The sequence below is a fragment of the Amphiura filiformis genome, chromosome 9 (assembly GCF_039555335.1).
Source record: "Amphiura filiformis chromosome 9, Afil_fr2py, whole genome shotgun sequence".
NCBI classification, from domain to species: Eukaryota; Metazoa; Echinodermata; class Ophiuroidea; order Amphilepidida; family Amphiuridae; genus Amphiura; species Amphiura filiformis.
The window spans coordinates 34506386-34530329 of NC_092636.1; the positions used below are offsets into that span (position 1 = coordinate 34506386).

General features: G+C 34.4%; 1 protein-coding gene across 9 annotated transcripts in view; it reads left to right on the top strand.

Annotated features, from left to right (window-relative positions):
• The window catches only part of LOC140160914 (tripartite motif-containing protein 2-like), a 66632-nt gene that overhangs the window by 20229 nt on the left and 22459 nt on the right, over window positions 1-23944 (top strand). For 5 of the 9 annotated variants that reach the window (XM_072184248.1, XM_072184255.1, XM_072184256.1 and 2 more), the window contains exon 1: window positions 5246-5380. The exons of the other annotated variants lie outside the window; for them this stretch is intronic. The gene's annotated coding sequence lies outside the window, so the exon portion shown is untranslated. Of the gene's footprint in view, window positions 1-5245; window positions 5381-23944 lie in introns of those variants that run through there. 9 annotated transcript variants of the gene reach the window in all.

Below are 23944 nucleotides of genomic sequence, written 5' to 3' on the forward strand. Positions count from 1 at the left end.
TTAGATGTAATATTTTTAGACCATTATTGCATGTTCAATATCAATATTGCATTCAAACTGTATGCACAGTATGTTCTGATGAACTACCAACATCAATAGATTTTTCTCATCATTCATTATGTTCATAAAGGTTCAATAAACAACACATTCATGTCTAAGTGTGATTATAATTATTATAAAGTGCTGAGTAAAATTTTATTATTTGGTCAAACAGAAAAGAACACTGAACTTTACATAGCTTATACTGATTGTATGTGCTATCAGGGGTAGACAGCACACATTGATATATAATACAATCATGAACCTTAGGCCTCTCAGGTGTGTCTTGTATGCATGTATGTAGTGGCATAGATTGTGAAATGTAAACAACTGTACAGTAGGACACTAAGAAATGGGTGAATGTATGCTGTCTACTTGGACACTATTCACTATTTAAAGTTGGATTCAACATACTTAGTGGGAACTTGAGTATCTTTAGTAAGTATGTGAAAATTAAATGTTTTGTTAATGTTTGTATAAGAATATACAAATGCAAGCCTGGTGCTTGTTGAGGGATACTTAAGGCGGGTTGGAGGGGAACATGACCTAGCGGTATTTTCACTGAAATATTTAGACAAATAAAGCTGACACACTAATGGTATGGGTTCTGTAAAGGATGTCCCAGGCTTGAAATAATTAGGGGTGTAATTTCCACCCCAATTGCATGCTTTTGTTCATTTGCCTCAACTCAAGATCCACAAGGCCTATGAAAATATCAATGCACTCATTGACTCATTTCTGATGAGATCAATGTATTAATATTACGAAGAATGTCACAGGTTTTTTTTTTATTAAATTCCTAAAACTGAACAAATAAGACTCCTACCATCCGACTTGCCTTACATATACCAACTTTAGCTGACTATAGGCATGAGAATTTTCAGTTTTAAAACTGAATTCAGTTTTTTTAGTCAAAATTTGCCCAACTTTATTTAATTTCAGCCTGTTTTTGGTACTTTTTGCCCAATTGCATGCACATTTTCAGTTCTTTTTTTCAGTTTGTTTAGGAAAGTGCAGTCACATGCCTGTGATTAGAATAATGGAATAAAACTTGTGATTCCAAATAATTATCAATCCTTCTTGTTAAAGTAGTATAGTGCATTATTGTCTCTTGTTTTTACTTTGTTTGTTTGTTTGTTTGTTTTTGTTAACTAAAATCTGTGTAAGTATAAAACATGACAGGACTAAAAATGTAGAAAACTTCAATGTTTTATCAATAAAATTATTCAACCTGCTGCAAAGCATATCACAATTATTCAACATTATCTCACCCCAAATTGAGAGGTCATGGTCTGGAATCAAAATTGATTATTACTAGACGTGTTTCCTTGATTCTATCTGATTTCAGCTATTGAAACAGATTCTATTGCTTTTATCGTCACATTTCCCCTCCTACTGATAGAGTTGTCAGTTCCTCAATGCAATGTATACCGCCTCCAGCTACACGTCACCTGCTAAAGCCACACCATAATAATGATGTCATTGCCAATCAATTCATATGCAAATTATGTGTGAGACGGAAGACATAATGTGCGGGTTTAGTCTGTTTCGTAGTCTTTGAGGGGAACACGTCTCTTAAGGTAGTATGAACGGCTACGGTGTCATGCTCAGATTTGCTTGAAAATGACACAGAATGTGGAGATGGGTGAGAACAACTCACCTGCCAATTATTAATTTTTTCCAAAAGAGCGTTTTTGACTTATGTCATTTTTTGTGATTGAAAAACCCCATAGACTTTGCACAGGGCATGTTTTTGGCATGTTGCCAAGTTCTTCAAATCAGCTTAATTTTTGAAAACAAGTAATTTGTTTAAATGTGATTTTCTCTCCTTTATACTCACTGCATAAATCTGGTTTTTAATTTATTTTATTGCAAAAGTGCTTCTTAATAAAGGAAAGCATTTTTTTCCAAGGTATTGGCCTTAACAAAGGAGATATAAAATGGTAATGTTAGTACTTTTTAAAATTTTTTTGACATTTTCTAGAAACACTAAATTACCTAAATTCTAGAATTTTTTTTGAGCTAACTATAGGTCCAATTTCAACAAACAAGGTGTCATATGAAAGGTAATCAAATTTAGAAAATTCTCTCGCCAGCTTTTTTTAATTAAGTGTTTCTATTTTAAGTTATAGGTGTTTCTAAATTTCCCTAAAATCAAAAATTTAAAAATTATTTTTCTAAAAAATTAAACACTTTATCCAAAACAGCTGGCAAGAGAATTTAGATATTAAGCTTATACACCATCCCTGAAAGTTTGGAAACCATAGCACACTCCATGTAGGCAAAAAAAATTATAATGTGAAAAAATTTAGGTAATTTTCAAAAAATAAAGAAATACATAAGAAATGGTAAAATTTTTATGACACTCTAAAAATAGGTGGAGTGAAGACTTATCTTTAGTTTGTTCTAAGTTTTAAATTAATAAACAATTCCAATTTGCTATTGTGGCTATTTTGCTGCAAGCTTGATTAGCCGTTCATACTACCTTAAGGACATCCAGATTGAAGCTACCATATTCAGTTAACCATGGCTCGAAAAAGTGGGGAATTTGGGAGGCCCCCTTCCCAGGAAATGTTGGTGTTTGGAGGGAAATTATGGTATTTGGAGGGATTTTTTTTGTTTGTATATAACAACATGCTATAAATTGTGGGAAATTTAGCTTGCTTCCCAGAAAACGAACATTTTTTCAAGCCCTGCCGTTAACATTTCTAAATTTTCCAAAATCCGCCTGCCAAAATATTGGTAGTGTTTTCTAGGGGGTTCTTAGTGGAAATGAGAGTACAGGGATGTGCGACAGATTCGGAGTGTATTTTTTGCAATTTAGTTTAGTTCAGATGAGGAGTGTATTTTAAGCTATGGTTTACTGATGACGCTCAATTTCATAAAAACTTGGTTTGAGAAAGTGTGTTTTTTCAAAATTTTCTCAAAAGTGCAATTTTCCATTGTTTTTTTTAGCAAAAATCCCCCTGAGTTTTTGCAAGGGGTAATGGCTGTGATGAGAAAGTTTACTTGTAGGGGGCTTTTCAAAATATATTTTGTAAAATTAGACTGCACTTGCTAGATATACCATTAATCATTGTTCATGCTTCATGAGTCAGCAGTTTAATTAGTTTCACGTATAATCTGTTAATGCTCATAATCATCTTTGTATAAGTTAATGGTATCATGTCTCAGATGCATCCCTTGAACCGGAAGATATGTCTTGTTACAGATGCCTCCTGTTACGTATCAGACCTGACAATGTAGCCATAAAAAAAAATGGAAGTCCAGATGAATAGATTCATCAGTTGTGTCGATATGGCTATATGGCAGAGATGACACAAGTATTGAAAACATATTATTGAGCAATAAGGAAGATTGAAGCTCCTGAAAAATACTAGTTATAAGATAGAGGATGATAAGCCAAATTTCTCACAATATCATCATTAACCAATTTCTAATGATTCTTTTTAATCTGGGTTGTAAAAACATGTCCCAACAAACTACCAATTTGCCGGAAAAGAGCTTCTTGATCTGTCAATAATGCAGTTAGATTTTCGAACAATTCCTTCGGAAAAGCTTAGATGCAATCAGTATGTCTTGGTCCTCCGTCATTCAACTCACTGTCCCTTGCTCAGCTACATCTGAAGTCTAAACATAAAAAAATTTAAATTGATTGTGTGTGTTTGAATCCTGAATGCCAATTAGAGTTAGTTAATATTTATTTATGTATCTATGGACTTAGTACTTGGCAATAAAACATCTAGGTTAGAAATCCCCTCTGCATGTCCTTAAATCCATGCACATTGCTTAAAGATGAATTGACAAACAGCCAGCGCAGTCTGTCTCATTATGCGCTTGCACCATATATAATATGCAAGTGTTGGATATATCTGGCAAGAAGTAAGTCCAATACAGGCTGTACTATTATTTTTATAGGGTTGTGTGTTGAGCGCAGTTTTCAGAGAATCTTTCAGATTAATGGTATCATTTTACCATTGTGCAAATTGTGGGTTGAGAAAGTGCCTGTGAGCGTAATTCCCCAAAGAAAATCGCATTGATTGTAAGAATGCGTGGCCCATATCCAAAGAAAAGTCACTTGCATTTTGATTGAAGTAGAGGAAAAAATTGAAAATATAACATTGCCATTTCATCATTTTGGTAACATTGGGCAATAATGTTGGAGAAAGTTGTGAGTGACAGTGTGTGCTTTTCCATATTGGTTTTGAACATCATTATATTTATGCATGGACCATTGAAAAACAATTCTACAGTCCATGATATATCTTTGTATAAAGTATTTACTCAGTGGGAGGAATAATTCAAAATATAGTAAGTTACAAATATTAATTCAAATAGTACTAGTTTATTTAAATCTGTTCTAATACATATTTCACAGATTCAAAAATGTTTATTTTTGATACAGTTTACAATAAGATAATAGATTTTTATTATAATTTCTTGCTGAAATTGATTTCAATATTAACTCACCAACAGTGGTTTCAATGTCATTATAATAACCACAAAATCTCTGCCCTTCCACCCGTGACCGTACTAATTATAATGAATAATACATAATTAATGATATTGAATCGGTCAGCGATTATTACTTGTGATTGATCAGGTACCAGTATGACCTGACGGGCACACATTTGTCATAGACCGCTAGATATCCTGAGGTGTCAGTGTGTCCACGCATACTTTCAAATATTTAAATTTGGTATAATATAATTTTTCATATCTCATAAAACTGGTATCATTTTGCTGCTGGCACTGCACACTTAATTGATAAAGGGAAAAAAAGGAAAAAAGAAAAGGCAAACAAATGTTTTCTTATTATTGTTAATGATCAGACCATAACCAGAAGATTTGAAAATATAAATAGAATTGCATTGGTTACAGTTTAGGCATTTTGAAGATAAAATTTGTACTTTTTCAACTTGTGACAAACGAACAAAGCAAGCAAATGATTCTTGTCATATACGAAATACGCACTATAAAACGTGGACAAAAGAGCATTATGTACCTCCAGGGACTATATCCAAACAATAACACTTGGCTAAAATAAGCAGAGCAAGTAATCTGAATCACTGGTTGATGCCTGAAAAAACGGTCTATAAATCAATCATCACTGCCTAGTCTCACACACACCCCTATAAGCAAAATGGATGATCCTTACCATCATATTATCCATACTGCTGTTTAGCAAGTAAGAGCACCTTATGCCGCCGCCGTGTGTGCGCTTGTAGATGAGATTCTCTATATCCATCCTACAGTGCACGACTGCATCACTTACCCACCCACCCATCTCCATACATGCATACACACCGGCAAATGTGCATTCAGCAGCCATGATTTTCAGGTAAGCTACCAGAATTTGTGATTCTAGTCAGAATTTTTGTATAAAATGGTACCAAATGTATCCTGTCATTGCCTTATGGTATATTTTATAATGTGCTGTGATGGTAACTTGTAGGTGTGAAGCAGATGGTGAATGGAATTGATTTGTAGTGAACGTGGTGAAGATGTTTTGACGGTATTTCTATCCATGCCACTTGTTAATTATATGATCCAATTGGTTATTGCACATGGCTTGCTTGCTTCCAGTATTGTACATGCTTAACCAATATTTTAGATCATACATACTGTTAATGCTTACAAATTTTTCTTGTTGCAGTGTAACTGATTGGCTTTTTGCTATTGGTCACATTTCATCTTTGATGGTGCCATCAGGCTATAAATTTGCAGTAAAATAAATAAATTGCTTGCTTTAAAAATCAAAATTATTTGAATACTTGTTTTTACTCACATAGCTGTACATATATCTTGAAGCGATTGTACAGAATTCATAATATGTACAGAAATGCTAGAATTTGCCGCATAGGCCTGCATGTACTTGCACTGGTAATTAAAATGTATTACCAAATCCTACGGAATGATATTTGATCTAGATGGAATGAGACTTTAAGTAACATAGCATCTGTTTGTAATATGATATTGTGTTACACTTTTAAATTGAAAATTTTCCGGTGGTTTTGTAATTATCACAGTTTGGTTAAAATATGCTGCGCAAGAATTGGTCCATTATGGTTGAAGTGTCTGATGAGGATGTCACATGATGGTTTGTGATTTTGGTCACAATTTAGCCATGAGTAATTGTAGTGTAATTACAAAAACACACTAACACCCACTCATTCCAACACACTGTTTTTCCTGATTTGGAATTGTGAGATGGTACACAGGCAGATACCAATTGTAGTATGCTGTTGCTATCCTTATACCGGTATGGATACCAAAAAGGCAGATCACTTTCACTGTTTTTGGAAGTGGGTATCTCTGGTGAAAGCTGAAGTGAAAGCTGTTATGCAATATTGTGATAGTTGTAAGGTAACTGGTGATCATGGGTTCAAACCCACATTGCCAATAGATTGTGCATCTGGGCAGTGCAATTTACATTTTACATTACTTGCTCTACCCTACACAGGTGTAATAGGGAGTTGTAAGCCAAGAAAACATACAGGATAATTGTAGACTTAAAAACAGAATTATTCTGTTTCTCAGTATCTGCGTAATATAACGTTTTGTAGTGTGCTGCTACTGGGAAAAAAAATGTATTTTAACTACTACTAATTACTTATCTTTATTTTATGATGATCATTTATTATTAATTGGTTTTGGCTTGGATAACATAACCTTGAAATATTGAAAAATCACTGTGACATAAATTGTTTCATGGAAGTAATTAGAAATGATATATCAGGATATCTTGTTTCTTAATCAAATTGAAGCAGCTGATGTTGTACCAAAGTGCTAGAATACTTTGGTTGTACAATACCCCGGTGTCGTCACTTAACATTGACTATGTGTACGCATGATCGTTCCCAATTTCGCGAAAAAAGGGGTTATTTTTAAACTATGTTCGCGAACATTTTATGTTCGCGATGTTTAACAAATAGGGTTGTTTTTGACGACGGTGTACTCGAAATTAAAAAATAGGGTATATTTTTGTGAATCATGATAAATTGATAATGTTGAAATCCCAAGAAATCTTACCATTTCTCGCTCAATTTACTCCCGGATTTCACTTTTGTGAAACTTTTTTGCCTTCCTAATATCCCGGCTTAAATATTCAGCAACACGCTCGACTCGGTTTTATTTGTTTCATGGTTTGTTTACACCGATTACGTCACTGGGGACTTACCCAGTTTGGCCGCTGATTCCATGAGACTTTTTTCATCGGCTTTATTAATGACGAGCCTTGACAAACCGGGTACCCACAAACCGGACCACAAACTCTTCGAAATGGCACCTGATCAAGCTGATCATAAAGGAATTGTTCGTGGCAAATGCCAGAAATAGTGCCGCGATTGTGACGAGTTCAAGTGATGCATCCTGTAGAGAGTTCCCGTGTTTTCAAGCGGAACGGACTACAATAGTGTTTATAACGTGATTCGAACCGCCGTATTCCTCATTCCTTTGATTTGTTCAATGACCCTATTGGTGCTACATTCTACAAAATAACATTTGCTAATTATTGCGCGAGTGTTGGTATTCTGAAAATTGTAAACGGAGTTTAGGTTTCCCTCCAAGATGGCGGGTAACCCAAAACACGGGAACTCTCTATTGGATGTATTTGTATATATTTTTCTGATATTTTCCTCATTTATATATTAAAAGGACAACAGAGTTCTCCTCAGAAACGAAAATGAATCAGAACAAGTGTTTTTGTAGCTTTTTGTGTGTGTTCTTGAAATGTTAAAAAGGGTACTTTTGTAAAAGTGTACTTGAAATGCAAAAAAATAGGGTATTTTTAAGGCTAATTTGTACCTGCGTGTAAAATAGGGGTAAAAATGACGAAAATGTTCTTGAAACCGCGCAAAATAGGGGGGTATTTTTGACTTAGGGAACGATCATGCGTTACGCCTTTGAATGTAAAGTGACGACACCGGGTACAATACACGTATGTCAAAAGCTCAACAGCATATTTCTATTAGAAAAAAATATAGGAAATATTAGATTAACTGGTACATCTATCTTATATCATTGATGTCAGATATATTTGCTATTTGCTTTCCCTAAGGTCTGTAACAAATATATAAACAAAATAAAGCACTTGTCTTATTAAGGGTCTTAAGGATATTTTGTAGTTCCTAAGTGCATGTTTATTTACTATTGTGCACTTAAGGGCAGAAGAAATAGTATAGCATGCCTTTAGGCTGGGCGAGAAGTGGCCATACTTCATACAAAGCAATGGAACTATTCCATTAGAAATCCACACCCCTGTGGAATATTTAGCTAAAGTCTTCCACAGAGGGAGTATGGATTTCAAGTACAATGGACAATAGGTAACTTCCATTTGAAATACTCCAGTGGTATAATAATAAAGGTAAAGCATACAGAGGGAACTATGAGTTTCAAAATAACATTGTTAGCCAATTCCATTTGTAAAACATACTCCCTCTGTGGAACACTTTTCTTAAATCTTCTGCAGGGGTATGGTAGATTTCAAATGCAATAGCCCACTGTTTATTTTGAAAAGAAAAGTAACTCCAGTATATAGGTTCTGTATCCTTTATTTAAAATTCTCATGAGAAAAGCGAATGAAAGTTTAAACTAGCTGCATGTGCATTGGATTACTAAGTGTCTGATAAACTGTATTGGCTAAATTTTAAAAGAAATCACATCATATAATTTTTAGGCTAATGTACATGCACATATGTTGAACAAGCGCTACTTTATATATTAATTATATTTATATTGTTAATATTATAGTATTCTATTTTATTAAGTCACTTTCTTTCAATTGTATTAATTATGTTTTGTGTAAGTCAGTAAATCCGACATAATTCTTGCAACAACTTGTGTGATTTAATGGCTTTTGTCACTATTTGTGAAAATATCTTGTGTAATATCCACAGCTGCAAAACAACCAGAGGATGATTTAAGGAAGCCCCATCATGCATTGTAAAAGTGTTATCACTAGAGTTTCAACTGCCACTTTACTTTTCAAATCCCATTGAACTCTGTGCAAAAGATGTTGTTTTAGAATTGCCCGTGTGTCATTATTACTTGGTCGATTTCAGATCTAAAGTGATGTATGCATGAAGGATAATTCACACCTTCTGTAGATAACATAAAATGTGAAATCGACCAACCCTTTGAAGGTGTATTTATTGTAAATATATCTGTCCAAATTCAAATTTCACCATGCACATGTGTATGCAGTGGGCGGGCAGTGGTGTCATGTTCACTCACACAGCTGTGCTAACCCCAAGACTTGCTGGGAAGTGCTTAAATCATCCTCTGCAAAACAACTAAGTTAAACCATTAACCATTATTTTTTCAACCATTCAAAATACTCTATTATAACTCGAAAATGGGTTCATTGAATTTAAATATTATAATGTCCAAAATGGATGATTAATCATTGGCTTGAATCAAGATAGCCATCAATACCAATATCAATCGTTCATTTAACACGCATGAAGCAATTAAAGCAAGGCAAGCATCTGCAGATATATCTATTTATAAATGAATTGTGAAAGAAGCGATGTTTGTGACCTTGAGTTTGATTATTCATTCACCAGAGTTTGTGTCACTGTATTTTCTGATATTTTGACATCGTACAGATTGATGAATCAACAGAATCAATAGCAGAATCAATATAAAAATACCGGATTTAGAAATCGGCTCTACTAGTATTTAGTCAATGATAGACAGAGATGCTGGTACTTCCATTGATGATGATGTTCATACAATTATTAAACAATATGATGATGAGGAGAAAGACAATGATGTTCTTCATGCATGGTGATGAGGATGATGATGATAATGATATAATTTGGTTCACCTCAAGTTTGGTAATGACATCAATGCTTTTTCGCGGTTGCGCCACATGCATGTACACTCAGCGTGTTTAACTTTACCTGCACGATTTGATACTGCGGCGAGTGAAATAGGCACACATACGTCACTACCAAACTTGAGATAAACCAAATAATAGTGATGATAACAGGGAGATGACAATGGATGTTAGATGATGACTTTCAACATGTTGATGTGTACTATGCCTTTACACAGCTAAAATTGATCACTTGCCAGAGCTTTCTCAGTATCAACTGTCTTTGTCAAACTGATGTTACTGATGCTATCAAACTGTCTGACTGTTCATTTATATAATGTTTCAAGGAGATATAAGCAACCATTTTAAAATCTCAGATGCCCACATTTGAATTGGCTTCAATATAATGATCAGGTCAACAGAGCAATTAACTAATTCAATGACTGAGATAAATAAAGATTGATGAGGGTAATTAGAATTTAAATTAAGTTCATGATTTTGATAAAAGAGCAGGCAAGATATCACCTTGTGAAGAATCTCACCATTTTTACTCATTCCAAACAGCCTTATGACACATCAAAAAGGGGAGTTGGAATTGCAATTATGGTTTGTGAAATATAACAGCTGAAATATGTTTCATTTATAAAGTATTTTGAAAACAACTTATTCATTCATGATTAACTTCATGCATTATAGTTAAATTAACACAGTGTTCTATGGTTCCGGTTTAAATGTGTAAACTAGATCAACTGAATAAAAGTTACACATTTTACTGTCCATATTGAAATAATAGAAGATGAGAATGAAAAAGCAATATGTTAGAGAATAGAAAACCACTCCCAACAATTTTGCCTTCAGCTTTAATGAAAAAGATGGGAATACACAATCTCTAAAGACTCAAATGGCTGTTCCAATTTAGACCTTGTGCCTCACTATCCTGGGCTCACTGTAATTGTTTTAACAGTACAATGTTTTAAAAAACATTCTAGAATGTTTGGTAGAATGTTTGGTACAACATTGGTAGAATGTTTTAAAAAACATTTTACCGACCGTGGACATGTTTCGGCTGATTTCAAGTAATTTTCACGTATTAAATCATCATTTATAGTTCTGATGCTGGTGTTGATGAAGATGATTCATATCACTTACTACTTGAGAGAAATTTAAAACAAAATGTTACTTCATGTAAAAAATTCATGTTGGTATCCTGCATGCTTATTTGTCATGCCTCATATCACTTGAATTAAAAGATAGAAAAGATGAAGAGATTCAGCAAGTCATCATGTCTGGCTATTTTCATATCTGCAAACCAAATGCCTACCTTATAAAACATTTATTTTGCAATCATCTTTTTTTCCATATTATAACCTTTATAAATAAAGTAATTTCTCTCGGAAAAGGTCATACCACATGTGATATGACGTGACTATTAATGATTTTGCATCACAAATTTGGTTTGTAGCTCTTATTTCATAATCCGGTTCTGTCAAATAAGACAACAAGTGTTATGCAATATTGTTTTGCCCCTAAAGCAAAATATCCAATTAAATGGTTGTCATGGTAATCCAATTGATGTGAAATATTATCAACACAGATATCGTGCCTCATAGCGAGTTTGTATTATGTTTGTATTTTGACTTAAATTACATCACGGTATGTTTCTAAAAATGTTTATTTCATGAATATTGGAGCAGGAAACATTAGAAACAGCATTTACATAGTATATGAGAATGAAGATCGCATTTCATGAAGCATGCGAGTGTTCATTCTATTAAATACAGAGATTCGTTTGTATGTATTTTCTTTCATGTAAAAGTGAAATGGTATTCAAGTTCTTTTATATTTAAGCAAACACATTTTCGATAAATAGGAATCACTGTAATGTTTGACAGAATTATTCTTTTATGTGGGTTATTGTCACTATTTAATAAATATTTTCAATGTTGGGCAAAATAACCAATGACACTCTACAAAAAGGTGGCACATAAATACTTAAATGGTACTGTTTGAAATTAATTTCAGTTGTATGTGCAAAATATGGTTTATCAGTATTTTATGTTTTTAAATTATTGTAAATATATTATAAACAAATGCAAAATCTGAACGTAAAACGACCCACATGGTTAAGGCGCCTTTTCTCAATATAATAAAAGCCATAATAATACAATGACAGAATCTCCCATGCTGAGACAAACATATAGCCTAGATATTTGTGTAAACCAATACTGATTTGTCATAGGGCCTATTATTGAGTTAGGATGAACATGTTATCGTATTATCACAGGGTGAGTTACAGTGTGTTTCTACTGAGCAAACGGTTGCGGGTGAATTCAAGTGAATTTGGGATGATGCGAGGAATGCACGGAAATGTCTGTAGCAGAAACAGATCGGGTGAAGGTGTATGCGTGGTGATGCGAGTGAATCCGTCAACCATCTATTGAGGTGGTTAATAATAGTGGTGGATATAGGTAACATTCGCTGTAGAAACAGTTCGGGTGGCGATTTTGCGGGTAACACCGGATGTTAGCTGACTACAATACGGTGGGAGCATTCAAAATTTGACCTTGAAGGTCACAAAGACTAATTTCTGGACTTCCGCCCTCCCCACTAAATACGTGGGTAGTGCACTGTACAGCACAGTAGAAATAACCCAATGAAGGTGTGAGGACTAAAATGCGGGTGAGGGTGAAATCACGGAAATGCAAGGTGCTCAGTATAAACACGCTTTTAGAATGACACCAAACTTTACTATTTTTATCAGATGGCTGATATATATATAAGTTACCTTTCACAGATTAATCACAAGATATAGCTATAGTTTTAAGTAATCTACCCATCTCGATTGTTAATATTGCCTATGGCATGATGCAATAAGAGGAATTATTTGAATACTGGTAGTGGGCTGGGAACTATTTTGAAGATATGATTTTCAACATAAGTCATTTGAGCCTCACCCTGTATAAATCAGCACAAAGAAAAAGCAGGGCAACCAACATGTCTGGTTGAGTTTTATAATGGCTGTCTGGTCTCCCAGTAATGTATTAATTTGAGTGATGTTTTCATGCGATATATTGTTAGTTACAAATCATGTGCCAAGTATGAGTCAGAGAACACTAATATATAGCAGACCAAAAGGTTAGTTAGTTAGTATTGATTCAGAACCGATTTAACTCAGATGGGGCCGGGAGCTGGGGCTAACCCACGTCTAGCCATGACTTCAATATTACGATGGTAGTTTGGTCTCGTGATGGATGTATTTAGCGAGCAGTTTTAATAATGTTATGCTTTTCGCTTGTAGCCGTGTGTGTGTGTATTATTACATTAGGAGTAATCTTGTTATATAGCATTCTAGCATGATGTGTTTTAATGTATAAACTATGTATGCGTATGATTGTGGATATAAGCAGTGACATTTTCTGCCAATTTATGGATTTGAACTGATTACATAGAACGATAAAATTGTAACAATTTCATGATATTAATTGCCAAAGCTAATGAACCACAAAACTTTTCAGAATTTGCAAACATGGGATGAGTTTCTTTATAGCTCTTATCAATGATTGTAAAACATTTTGACAGGATCTATATATTACTTTGTTCAAAATATGTGATGCAATCAAGCAAAATAAGTATGATGATCAAAATTCAGTTTTCAATTTCATTACACAAGCCATTCTCAGAGCTTTATTTTTCATAATTAGACTTACGGTTCCAGAGATATGGCCATTTTAGTGTTGCTCAGAACAATAAAATACATAGGAAGTTGAATACTATTATTGGTTATATCTCAAAATAAATATTCCTGACATCCAACTCATTTGACTTCATCACATATGAGATGTGCATTTTGATTTTTAAAAATCTGAAATGGTAAATGGTTAAAGATGTAATTTTCTTTCACATTTTCCACCCTTTTTTTATCATGTTCATGTTTCCAGCAACCATTTTTTATGCATATTGCCTTGATTCAGCTATTTTGAAGTCTTATGTACCGACAACACATATTTGGCTCACTTAATAAAATCATGTTTTGAAGTTAAGGAAAGAAAAACACCATTCGCAACTATATGAGAGTAAGATAAAAATGAGAGAAAAATGTCTGCTTTTGCTAATTTGAACCACTTTTTTCATTTCTGCTTTTTCTAATTTGAACAAATTTACTTCATAAGTATTTTTACATCACATTGTACCACAGACATTTTACAGTGTATCAAAGTGAGTTTACACAGAGCTTTGCATTAATAGAAATCATGAATAATGTAACCTCACTATTTGCCCTAGATAATTTTCATTATGTATTCCAACCTTAATTAATCAATATCTTGACTTACATTAAGCATCATCAAATTAAAATATTCCTGTTAATGGAAACTCATTATTTAGATAGCTTATTATTTCAAGGATTCAAAATACTATCAATATTGCATCTCATTTTATTCATTGGTATTTGACATAGTTCAATTTAGAGGTGGAGTATGAAGGTTTTGAAACAAAAATAATATGTGTGTTTCAGTGCTATGTTGAATTAGGCCTGGGAATTTAGATGTGAAAGTTTAACAAAGGTGCCCTAGTTTCAATTCATTATTTATTTATTTATTTATTTATTTATTTATTTATTTATTTATTTATTTATTTATTTATTTATTTATTTATTTATTAAGATGGGAAAGTTTAACAAAGGAGCCCTAGTTTCAATTCATTATTTATTTATTTATTTATTTATTTATTTATTTATTTATTTATTTATTTATTTATTTATTTATTTATTTATGTTTATTTATTGTTTTTATTTGTTTTTATTTTTACTTGATTTGTTTTTGTTTTTTACTTGATTTTAGTTTTATTTTATTGATTGAATGATTGATTAATTGATTGATTGATTGTTGTAGATAGATTCTTTACCATGATTTTGGACTTTAAACAGTCTATAATATCGAATTGATTAATGTGAATTAAACAATTCATTGATGTTAGCACTGGGTAGTAGCCATTTACTGCCAGTAGACAGGAAGTCTAGAAAGTTGACCTCAACGCTGTAGGTGGTCTTCTTGTGCTTTTGAATGGGACAGCAGTAACCTTGGCCAATTTTTAGACCAAAATTTTGGATTTTTTAGATTTTTTTCTAAGTTTGTGAGAGCATAACAAGACTATCCGTCGATGGATTTTTATTTCCGTCGGTAAATATTTTTTAAATTATGTTTTTCATAACATATTAAATAGGCAGAGACCCCTGCTGTATAATAAATTAGCTAGGTAAGTTTTGAGTAACCTTGGTGAAAATTATCAAAAAAGTGCCTATTCTTTTGTGTGTGTACGGTCCATCACCTGTCACTTGGTAGTCTTGTAACATGTCTAATGGCGCTGGCCATGGCCACTCGATGAATTGTTTAATTCAAATTAATCAATTCGATATTATAGACTGTTAAAACAGACTAATTTAAGTCACACACTTGATTTTTGTGTACCCTTCAGGTACATTATTAATTGACCCCTGAAAAGCAGTTAAGTTTTAAGATATATCTCACTATTCTACCTTCTGGTAATACTGGGTTTATGGTCAAGAGAAATTGCTTTGCTCACAGCAATTAACTTTTGACATTTAGATGCATTTAACTTAAACACACATCACATTTGTCACAGAATATTAAAAATCAGCAAGCATAAAGCTTTAGAGGGGACTTCCCTTTGACATATTTGACATGTAGCTCTAGTTTGTTACCTAGCCGGGTCTCTCCCGGCTAGGGATTGTTTTCCTAATCGGTCACCAAATTCTGGCAACAAAATACACATTTTTTGCTCCAGCTCAGACATGCTTTGACCGATTTTGACCTAACAGCCACAACCATCATTGACCACGACCATACATGTCACGTGACTTTGAATGGGTTAAACGTTACAGAGGGGTCAAATAGGCCATAAATGTGATTTGAGCTAAAAGTGCTTTTCCTCCTACATGCAACATCCTACAATGACGTCACTTGCACATAAGCATCTGCTATATCCACTGTTTATAGGTTGCACACAAAATTGGGGTCAAAGGTCATTAATAGGCGTTACGGTATAAAACAAAATACCTGTAAAATGCTTCTTGTGCCACAAATTACATAGTACAATATATTACTTCCACATATAGCATCGGCTATACCCAGTGTCTAAAGGTTGCACACAGAATTGGGGTTAAAGTTCATTAAGGGTCATTTCGTACAAGTCTAAAAAGCTTCAAAATTTATATCTGCTACATGCAGCATAGCACGTTGATGCCATTTGCACTGATGCATGGCCCATTGACCAGTGTTTGGGGAGAAATGTTAATTTTTTTAATAGCCACTCGTTAAAGTACATATTTGAAGTAATTAAGCCATTTTTGCTAACATTTAGACACCTCAGGACACCTTGTAGATATGAAGCACCGCTGGCTATTGCTGGAGATCATCCCTGACACCTGTATACTTGGGTAATCACAGCCACAAAGTGCAATTTAAGGTGTGTTCAGACATGGGGTATAGTATTCAACTCGAGCAAATGGGCAGGCCTATTTACCTTGAGTAGAGTGCCCAGTTGGGGTAAACTTGTGATGAATGTTGAGTTTGTGCATGTCTGGACATATTTAGCTTCCCTTTGCAATTCCAAAGCTGACTGGGGCAAAATTTGAGGATTTCTACATGTAGTAGTGTGGACATAGGAATAAGGAATCACAATTCTCAAGGATTCTATCCTGTCTGAACATGATTGGATTGGGTGTCGGCGAGTGGGTAATAATTCATTTCTGGAAACACGGGTAGTACATTTTTTGGCCACATCGATATATGTATATGTTTCTTTGGCCAAAAAGATATAATGATCTGTTTCCCATTATAATATGAATACGGAAAAATAAAGTCCTTAACTGGTGGTGGTGATGATGGTGGTGGTGTGGTGGTGGTGGTGGTGGAGGGGGGGTGATGATCCCGCTGGGTAGTATGAAGCCATGAAGGTCATCTGAGGTAAAAGCTCAGGTCAAATTCAAGGTTGCTCCAATGGGGCTGTAACTCGGGGGAAATGAAACATGACACTTCACATGCCCCCTCCTGTAAGAATGGAACATTGTTTCCATAAGGCATGTCTGTGATATAGGCCTAGTATAGATCTCAATTCTTTGAAAGATTAAACATGCATAATAACATTATATCAATGTCAATATATTATTGATGAACATATCAATATACTAGTAAGTGCAAATGCGGTGGTAGTATGAACGGACCTTTAGAGTTGTCTTGTTTTTGTTCAACTCATCATTTTCCACTGGTACAAAGTTCTGGAAAAGATGAAAGTTCTTCTACCCTGGAACTTAGGGTGCTGGAAGCAATGTTCAGCATCTTCTTCCTAAAATTTACAAATCAGCTTCAGCTGTAGTTCTCACTGAAATCTTTAAGGAAGTTGGATATGGTCCCTGGTGAAGTGTAGTGATAGTCAGCTCTTATTTCAAACACAATTATTATATATTGGAAAAGTTATAATTCATCTGTGTTGCCCTAACAACGAAGAAATGTTCATAGTAACCTTTGCCCTTGGTGTACAAAGTGATTGTAACAGTTATTGTATGGCAGGATTTTCGACTTGAGTGTAAGATATAGTATGGAATATCACTGGAATATCATGTTGTGCTCTGGTTCTGCTTGCTGAGATTCCGAGGACATGAAGTAATTAAGCAGTCATATTTTAAAAGCAGCATACACATAATAGTTCAGGTATGGTATTAAAGTCAGCAGTTCTTACTCTCTAAATGTAAAAAGAGTGAATTTCCACTCTTTCAAGGAGTTGAATGAAGGACAACCCATTTCGAGCATGTGAGTGGAAAACACTCTAAAATTAAATAAAGTACATTTTCTTTAGGCAATATTCACAATTTTGAGAGCATATTATAGACTACTTTTTCAATCCTTTTAGAGTGAATTTTTCCACTCAAGGGGTTGTCCTCCATTTCACTCATTTTCCACTCTTTCCACTCGGTGTACATTTAGAGAGTAACTGGTCTGGAGCTTAAAGTAAAGGTATCTCGTTCAAATCAGATACATACTTGTCTCTGTTTTTATGCATGTCAGCTCATGCCTTTATATACGTAAAGCGACATGGTTTCAGAATTACTTTCTTCACCCATAAGCTATTCTGTCTTACAATGAAATAAGCATATATACGTTTCAATCAAATACTCAATTTTGAGTAACATAACTTGAATTTCACATATTTCACATGTATATTCTTTAATTTTCCAGTTTATTTGTATAGGCAATATTGGTAGCCTAAATGTTGCTTATAGTTTCATTCATAGTTGATTTCTTGTTTGCAATTATACACTTGTTTCCTTGTTTCTTTGAAACATGATCTTGAGTTTCAATAAACCAAATTCTAAATCAAAACCATATTACAGTTTCTTTAGTTTTGTTAAAATAATCGAAGTCAGTCTGTAATGTTATTTTGTTTTTATTACTTTTCATTTGAACACTATGTCCAATTATATACTGGAAGTAGTTAGATTTTTCATGAGATCAAATTAACATCAAATTTTGCAAACTTCTAGTGTAGTGGTCATTAATAGTGCTAATGTATTTTTTAATAGTGTCAACACATTCTTTGTTTTGAGATGTATCTCTATGTCTTCTTCTTTTCAAATACTGGCCAACATCCCTGGTGGAATCAAAAGGTCATCAGAGGTCAAAGGTCAGAACAAATTTAAAGTTGCTCCAACCAGATTGTAACTTGCAGACAATGATCCCTGACACTTGGGGAGTATTAAACCATAAAGGTCATCCGAGGTGAAGGTCAGGTCAAATTTAAAGTTGCTCGGACTGGGCTGTAACTTGTGGAAAATGATCCCTGACATATGGGGAGTATGAAACTGCAAAGGTCATCTGATGTCAAAGGTCAGGTCAAATTCAAAGTTTCTCCGATTGGGCTGTAACTCAGTGAAAATGATCCTTGACACTTGGGAAATATGAAACCGCAAAGGTCATTCAAGGTCAAAGGTCAGGTCAAATTGTAAGTTACTCCAACTGTGCTGTAATTTGGGGAAAACAATCCTGGCACTTCGGGAGTATGAAACCGCAAAAGGTCATTGGAGGTCAAATTTAAAATTGTTCGATTGGACTAACTAGTGGAAAATGATCCCTGACCCTTGGTGAGTATGGAACCATAAATGTCATCAGAGGTCAAAGGTCAGAACAAATTTAAAGTTGCTCCAACCAGGCTGTAACTCCCAGACAAGGTTCCCTGACACTTGGGGAGTATAAAACTGTAAAGATCATCCAAGGTCAAAGGTCAGGAGAAATTTAAAGTTGCTCCAACTGGGCGTAACTTGCAGACAACGATCCCTGACGCTTGGGGAATATGAGACCATAATGGTCATCCAAAGTCACACGGTTGTTTGATGTATATAGAATTGGCTTCATTATTAACTAAATGCAAACTATAGATGGCGCTATTTATCCTAAATCATATTTCTTTATTTTTTGCAAGGGTTAGGAGATTAATACTGCCAAAAGAGGGAAATTAAAGTTGGGAATGGCTCAAAAGCATCTGTATACATTAGCATGATATCACTTTTAGCTGTTTATGCCTTAAATTTGGTTATACATGACGTTTTGTTTAAAAACTAATAAATGATCCCATCAAACAACCGTGGTCAAAGGTCAGGTCAAATAATTAAAGTTACTCCGACCGGGTTGTACCTTGCGGAAGTAATCCCTGACATTGGGGCGTATAGCTCCAAAATACCAACACGCCCCCGGCTAGGTTTGTGGTCTATGACCACCATTTGCCACTAGTTGTTTCTCTAACCTAGAAACATGACATTACAAATATAAAATAAATAAATAAATAAATGTCGGTGATTTAACGTGTGCTACACCTAAGTACCAGCACACTTCAACAATTATTCCGCTGCCATTAGGATATATCAGAATCATTTCCGCTTCCACAAGTCCGCAACTGATGCGCAGGTACTCTCAGCTGACTTTAATTGTGATTACCCCCAGCAGCTCCCCATTTTACACCTGGGTGGAGTGAAGCAATTGGGAATTAAGCCGTCTTGCCCAAGGACGCAACACAGTGGCCGCGGTGGGGGTTCGAACCCACAACCTTTCGATTATGAAGCTCGCGCCCTAACCATTGGACCACCGTGCTTCCCATAAATATTAGAAACTGTGTAGATTGACAGCTAACTAGTGCGAAACCCCTTTTGAATTGTTTGTTATGCTTTTACAACCAGTTTTCATAATACAAATGGAGATTTTCAAAAGATTCACTGTGTATTAGGTTATGTGAAACTAGTTTCATCCAGATCATAATAGCTCTGACATGTGAAAAATAGTCCATAACTATGGAGAAATGGTGGCTCTTAAAATTTAAAGTATGTTACCCCTTCCTTACTACAAGGTTGGTGGCTCTGAAAAGAGCTGTTTAAATTATGGTCCAATACCAAATAAGATCATGTAACCATGCTAACGTTGTACTGGCTTACTGCCATCAGACACTCTCCAAGATAGCTAAATACAACTGAACCAGTTGTGATAGGTTTTGAGTTCTTCTTCGTCTCGCTATTTATGTGCCAAACCTCAATTTTGAGTGTTAGCGCATTTAACTCTTTTAACTACCACTTTTAAATATGACATATCCAGATTTGATTGAGATGAGATACAATAAATGTCAAAATATGATGACCAAAAGGGGGAAAAGAAAGGAAAAGGGATGAACAAAATGGTCGTAAATATTTTACATCCAGCTATGTTAGTTTTTTTCTATAACATTTGAAAGTTTGTTTTCAGAACCAGCTTACAGTTTGTCATACAGCCTGTGAAATGAATAGAACCCGCTGCATCTCCATAATGCAGACTGTGTGGGAGTATAGCTTGGTACAAATTATGTTTAACAGGTTGCCCTCAGCCCTCAGTCCCATGCCTTCAGCACTCAGAATGGAATGTAAAGGTCTTTGTCAAAGACTAGGATTAATCAAATTGGGTTACAAATTCAAATAGCTGTAGAGTTTTTGCTTGGTTGCACATTTGCCCATCACATACCGGTTTTTTTACTCATCTCCGCATCCCGCCTCTGCATGCATGCAGCATCCTTCCACACCAAGACATATGCAAACCACTTGTACAAAAAAATTATGCTTCAATTTCTCATTCACTGGTGGTTATAATAAGTATGATTAACCATGCTTGGCATCACTTATTTTAACCTTGTGCAAATTCAGTCAGAATTATGACATAAGCCAACATGAAAGCATCCTGATCGACACAAGTAGCATTAATTTTATTTCATAATTTTACTTTAGTTATAACAATTTTTTTGATTTCATTTTATTGCAAGTGCAGTAAGAATCATACGTGACTGGTTTTTACACACACTTGAATGTCATTATTTCAAGAAGGGTAACAAATTGGATTTAAAAGCTGAATCATTTTTTTCAATGCATCATTGAAGGTTATTTGTATTGAGTGATATTCCTTGTTACGTACTTGTTTGTACTTGTTGTTTCAGCAGTGAACACGGTGAAGACTTGGTGCATGGTTATTGGTTTTAATATGTGACCTGTTTCCATAATCATGATAATAGTATACAGGGAAAATTTAGTCAGCAGACTTACTTTTGAGGTAAAGGCCTTTTAAAGATACATACCAAATTTAACAATATTCAGAGATGCCAGCTTACCGAACAGGTTTTTTTTTTGTGTGTGATTTGAAGAGTCCCTGGACCTAGAGCCAAATGCTACAATCATTTGTGGTTGATTTAAAAAATGGAGAACAAAAATTACAATTTGGTATAAAGGGACACCCCGGCCGTGAGCTGCTAGGCTCTAGTCCCTACGCTCCCTGTCGCTCGCAATTGCCCATATTATTTTCAGAATTTTTTTAGCAAGTCACCGGCAGCCCATATGCCTCTTCGTTACAAATTTGATGATATTTTTATTTTAGAAAAGTGGGGAATGAAGCTGTGGATCATGAAAGGCTCCTTTAATCCCCATGTAGCACTATATATTTGGAGTTTCATTACAGTATATCTCAGAATAATATTGACACTACATGTGATATCTAAAGGACCCTTGACAAATCTTGCAAAAAATATACATGGTATACCAACAAATCCAAGTTGATGTTATTTTAAGGTTGATTTTGTTATTTATCAAAAGATAACATTTTGACATTTTCTTGGTTAGTGGGAACAGGTCACACAATACAGAAACACCTGTCTTGATTTGGCACTCTTACAATTTGACTAAATTTGAGACTCTGATTTGATCATGACAAGTTTACTCAGCTGTATTTGTATTCATGAACAAACATAGATGTGGGTTGGAATTAAGGAAACATTAGGCTAGGGCTTTTGATGTGTTGCCATGGCAATAAGATTCATTCAAAGATTTACCGCATAGGAAATCAGAATAAAAGGATGCAATTTTATACCATTTATATTCTAGCATAAATTTGATATTCACTTTTAAGCATAATCTTAACAGATGATAATAATCTATTGGGTTGTATATCACTAGGATCTCAAACATTCTCATCTCTCATGCCACAGTTCTGTAATCCCAGTATGTTTATCCATTCATAGAGTGACCTTTAAACATGTTGGGTACAAAACATCATCCTCCATATTTTGAGGTCAAAAGGTGAGATATGATTGTTAATGAACAGTGGCATCCAAAAATGAGGCTATTTTACCTCTGTGTAAGAATTACACAAGCTAAGACACAGCAAGCAAAGATTATAGGAGGAAGTGCAGTGAAAGAGAGAAGATATTGAAAGAAATTAAAAATGTTGAAAAATATGATGCTGATAGTTTTCATAAATTTCTCACAGCTCACCATTTCTTACGTCACAAGTCACCCAGTCACATTTTGAATAGGTCTATGTCATCTTAACCTTTAAATAATATTTCATTCTCACAGACATGTGAAAGAGCAATGTATTTATGTTGAACTTGTTCTTACCGTGAATAAATAAGGCTATTATTATATTCGTTCATTACCAGTGCAGCTGAATAAATGTGGATTATTATTATTACAGAGGTGTGTAACTCCATTACTGAAAACGCCCTACATATCCATATAGGACAACTTGGTTTACCTGTCATAATACCCAGGCATGAAACCACACACATGGAAAAGTGTGAGGACTAAATTAGAAAATTATACTGGCATTTATGAGTGCCCAATCTGGCCTGTACACAGGATTTGTTTTTCGGGAAGGTGGAAGACTTACAAAAAGTGAACCTTTTTCAAATGAAAAGTGCATTTTTGTAGATTTTTTTTAATGGATATATCCCCCCCCCCTGAAAATTGCCATTTTAAAGATTTTTTGAACATTTTATCACCAAAAAGTGGACCTTTAGTCAATTTTTCTCCCACTTTTTGGACCTTTTTATTGAAAAAAAAAAGGTAAAAAGTGGATCTTTGTGGGTTGAGGGTTGCTGTCGCATCCCCTGTCTACAGGCCGGCTTATAAATAAAATGTCCTACACTTATTGTTGGTGGTAATATTTTTATGGTCAGTTTGTTAATTTTGTTGCCATGTTGCTTTCATATTTTCTTCTTGTTCTTGTAGTCATATATCTTGCCATATCTGTTCTTAATGTTTTTGTTTTGATGCCTCTGGAGAAACAAAAGTGCTCATGATAAACTGTCACATCAAGTGAACCAAAATAACGCAGTACTCACTTTCCCAGCAAACACAAAATGTTTTCGACATCATTCGCAAAAGATTATAAATGGTTGTCAGAAAACGTTTAAATGTCGGGTTATATAAAAGGTATATTAAGAGTATAAAACGTTTTTGTAACCTTAAAAAACATTTTTTGATAATCTACTGCTCAGCAAACAAAAATGTTATACAGAAAACGTTTAAATGTTGGGTTATATGAAGGGTATAAAAACGTTTTAATAACATTCCAAAAACATTCTTGAAAACTTGATACAAAACATTCTAAACAAAATGTTATTTTGGGGTTGAAAAAATATTTGGCGAAAAATGTTTGCCCAAAATATTTTCAATAACGTTTTAAAAACGTTTTCATGACCTTTATATAACCCGACATTTAAATGTTATTA